Source organism: Arachis stenosperma, chromosome 4 (genome assembly GCF_014773155.1).
Source record: "Arachis stenosperma cultivar V10309 chromosome 4, arast.V10309.gnm1.PFL2, whole genome shotgun sequence".
NCBI classification, from domain to species: domain Eukaryota; kingdom Viridiplantae; phylum Streptophyta; class Magnoliopsida; order Fabales; family Fabaceae; genus Arachis; species Arachis stenosperma.
In genome coordinates this window covers 28,242,622-28,247,089 of record NC_080380.1, presented here as the reverse complement: position 1 = coordinate 28,247,089, position 4,468 = coordinate 28,242,622, and the positions used below count along the sequence as shown (strand labels likewise).

At 40.0% G+C, this 4,468-nt stretch overlaps 1 non-coding gene across 1 annotated transcript; it reads left to right on the top strand.

Moving 5' to 3' along the window:
• Positions 1–212: 212 nt before the first annotated feature.
• Positions 213–320, top strand: LOC130978466 (small nucleolar RNA R71). The gene has a single exon (XR_009086108.1). It is a non-coding gene; the product is annotated as a small nucleolar RNA R71 (small nucleolar RNA).
• Positions 321–4,468: the final 4,148 nt, after the last annotated feature.

Genomic DNA, 4,468 nt, shown 5'->3' with positions numbered 1-4,468 from the left:
TCAAGAACTCCTTTCTTCTGATTAGTCCCATTGTTCACAGGATTCCTTTCAGAAGTGTACATGAATTGGTTATTTGCAACCATTTCAATTAGCTCTTGAGCCTCTGTAGGCGTCTTCTTCAGATGAAGAGATCCTCCAGCAGAGCTATCCAAAGACATCTTGGATAGTTCAGAGAGACCATCATAGAAAATACATATGATGCTCCATTCAGAAAGCATGTCTGAGGGACACTTTCTGATCAATTGTTTGTATCTTTCCCAAGCTTCATAGAGGGATTCTCCATCCTTCTGTCTGAAGGTTTGGACTTCCACTCTAAGCTTACTCAATTTTTGAGGTGGAAAGAACTTTGCCAAGAAGGCATTGACTAGCTTTTCCCATGAGTCCAGGCTTTCTTTAGGTTGTGAGTCCAACCATATCCTAGCTCTGTCTCTTACAGCAAAAGGGAATAGCATAAGTCTGTAGACTTCAGGGTCAACCCCATTAGTCTTGACAGTGTCACAGATTTGCAAGAATTCAGCTAAGAACTGATGAGGATCTTCCAATGGAAGTCCATGGAACTTGCAATTCTGTTGCATTAGAGAAACTAATTGAGGCTTAAGCTCAAAGTTGTTTGCTCCAATGGCAGGGATAGAGATGCTTCTCCCGTAGAAGTCAGGAGTAGGTGCAGTAAAGTCACCCAGCACCTTCCTTGCATTGTTGGCATTGTTGTTGTTTTCGGCTGCCATGGGTTCTTCTTCTTTGAAGATTTCTGTTAGGTCCTCTATAGAGAGTTGTGCCTTAGCTTCTCTTAGCTTTCGCTTCAAGGTCCTTTCAGGTTCAGGGTCAGCTTCAACAAGAATGCCTTTGTCTCTGCTCCTGCTCATATGAAAGAGAAGAGAACAAGGAAATGTGGAATCCTCTATGTCACAGTATAGAGATTCCTTGAGGTGTCAGAAGAACAGAAAATTAGAAGGAAGAAGTAGAGAATTCGAACTTAATCAGATAGAGTTCGAATTGTGCATTGAGAAGGAGTGGTACTCCATAAATAGAAGGATGTGAGAAGAGAGGAAGAAATTTTTGAAAATTAATTAAAAAGATTTTAAAAATATTTTGAAAAATTGATTGATAATTTTCGAAAACTAAAAGTGGAAAAGGAATCATGTGATTTTTGAAAAAGATTTTGAAATTCGAAATCAAAAAGATATGATTGAAAACTAATCTGAAAAAGATGTGATTAAAAAGTTATGGTTTTAAAAAAAAGATATGATTGAAAAGTTATGCTTTTAAAAAGATGTGATTGAGAAGATATGATTTGAAAATCATTTTAAAAAGATTTGATTTTAAAAATTAATGACTTGCTTAACAAGAAAAGATATGATTCAAACATTAAACCTCTCTCAACAGAAAAGGTAACATACTTGAAATGTTCAATCAAATCATTAATTGTTAGCAAGTATCTTTGAAAAAGGAAAGAAATTGATTTTGAAAACATTTGATTGAAAAGATATGATTTGAAAAAGATTTGATTTTGAAAAACTTTGAAAACTTGAAAAAAAATTGATTTGAAAACAAAATCCTCCCCCTTGTGCCATCCTGGCGTTAAACGCCCAGAATGGTGCACATTCTGGCATTTAACGCCCAATGTACTACCTTTTTGGGCGTTAAACGCCCAACCAGGTACCCTGGCTGGCGTTTAAACGCCAGTCTGTCCTTCTTCACTGGGCGTTTTGAACGCCCAGCTTTTTCTGTGTAATTCCTCTGCTGCATGTTCTGAATCTTCAGTTCCCTGTACTTTTGACTTGAAAATAGAACCAAGATCAAATAAACAATGCATGCAAGACACCAAACTTACAATTAGACACTAGACTCAAACAAGAAACATAAAATATTTTTTTGGTTTTTATGGTTTTGTAATTTTTTTGTGCTTTTTCGAAAATTATACGAAAATGGAAAATAAGGTTTCAGAATTCTTAATTTGGATTCCAGGAATCATTGCAATGCTAGTCTAAGACTCCGGTCCAGGAATTAGACATGGCTTCACAGCCAGCCAAGCTTTCAAAGAAAACTTCGGTCCAAAACACTAGACATGGCCAATGGCCAGCCAAGCCTTAGCAGATCATTGCTCCAATAGCAAGATTGATAGAGATCAACAAGCTCTTGTGATGATCAGTTGAAACCTCGGTCCAATAAGATTAGACATGGCTTCACAGCCAGCCAGACTTCAACAGATCATCATGAAACTCTAGAATTCATTCTTAAGAACTCTGAAAAATACCTAATCTAAGCAACAAGATGAACCGTCAGTTGTCCATACATGAAACAATCCCCGGCAACGGCGCCAAAAACTTGGTGCACGAAATTGTGATCATCAATGGCGCTATCAACATGGTACGCTCATTGCAATCTCAACTCTCAATCACAACTCCGCACAACTAACCAGCAAGTGCACTGGGTCGTCCAAGTAATAAACCTTACGCGAGTAAGGGTCGATCCCACGGAGATTGTTGGTATGAAGCAAGCTATGGTCACCTTGTAAATCTTAGTCAGGCAGACTCAAATGGGTATAGATGATGAATGAAACATAAAGATAAAGATAGAGATACTTATGTATATCATTGGTGAGAGCTTCAGATAAGCGTATGAAGATGCCTTCCCTTCCGTCTCTCTGCTTTCCTACTGTCTTCATCCAATCCTTCTTACTCCTTTCCATGGCAAGCTTATGCAAGGGTTTCACCGTTGTCAGTGGCTACCTCCCATCCTCTCAGTGGAAATGTTCAACGCACCCTGTCACGGCACGGCTATCCATCTGTCGGTTCTCGGTCAGGCCAGAATAGAATCCAGTGATTCTTTTGCGTCTGTCACTAACGCCCCGCCTGCTAGGAGTTTGAAGCACGTCACAGTCATTCAATCATTGAATCCTACTCAGAATACCACAAACAAGGTTAGACCTTCCGGATTCTCTTGAATGCCGCCATCAGTTCTTGCCTATACCACGAAGACTCTGATCTCACGGAATGGCTGGCTCGTTTGTCAGGTGAGCACTCGGTTGTCAGGCGATCAACCATGCATCGTGTATCAGGAATCCAAGAGATATTCACCCAATCTAAGGTAGAACGGAGGTGGTTGTCAGTCACATGTTCATAGGTGAGAATGATGATGAGTGTCACGGATCATCACATTCATCAAGTTGAAAAACAAGTGATATCTTGGACAAAGAACAAGCGGAATTGAATAGAAGAACAATAGTAATTGCATTAATACTCGAGGTACAGCAGAGCTCCACACCTTAATCTATGGTGTGTAGAAACTCCACCGTTGAAAATACATAAGAACAAGGTCTAGGCATGGCCGAATGGCCAGCCTCCCAAAGTGAGTTCAATCATAAAAATATGATCTAAAGCTCTCCAAATACAATAGTAAAAGGTCCTATATATAGAGAACTAGTAGCCTAAGGTGTACAGAGATGAGTAAATGACATAAAAATCCACTTCCAGGCCCACTTGGTGTGTGCTTGGGCTGAGCAATGAAGCATTTTCGTGTAGAGACTCTTCTTGGAGTTAAACGCCAGCTTTTGTGCCAGTTTGGGCGTTTAACTCCCATTTTGGTGCCAGTTCCGGCGTTTAACGCTGGAAATTCTGAGGGTGACTTTGAACGCCGGTTTGGGACATCAAATCTTGGGCAAAGTATGGACTATCATATATTGATGGAAAGCCCAGGATGTCTACTTTCCAACGCCGTTGAAAGCGCGCCAATTGGGCTTCTGTAGCTCCAAAAAATCCACTTCGAGTGCAGGGAGGTCAGAATCCAACAGCATCTGCAGTCCTTTTCAGTCTCTGAATCAGATTTTTGCTCAGGTCCCTCAATTTCAGCCAGAAAATACCTGAAATCACAGAAAAACACAAAAACTCATAGTAAAGTCCAGAAAAGTGAATTTTAACTAAAAACTAATAAAAATATACTAAAAACTCAACTCAAACTACTAAAAACATACTAAAAACAATGCCAAAAAGCGTATAAATTATCCGCTCATCAAGGAACCATGGGAATCTGAGGCTCAAAATGAGACCATAGAGATTCCATTGGATTTACTTCTGCCATTCATGAGCTCTGATGAGTATTCCTCCTCTGAAGAGGATGAACATGTCACTGAAGAGCAAGTTGCTAAATACCTTGGAGCAATCATGAAGCTAAATGACAAGTTATTTGGTAATGAGACTTGGGAGAACGAACCTCCTTTGCTCACCAAAGAACTGGATGACTTGTCTAGGCTGAAATTACCTCAAAAGAGACAGGACCCTAGGAAGTTCTCAATACCTTGTACCATAGGCACCATGACCTTTAAGAAGGCTCTGTGTGACTTAGGGTCAAGTGTAAACCTCATGCCTCTCTCAGTAATGGAGAAGCTAGGGATCTTTGAGGTACAAGCTGCAAGAATCTCACTAGAGATGGCAGACAATTCAAGAAAACAAGCTTATGGACTTGTAGAGGA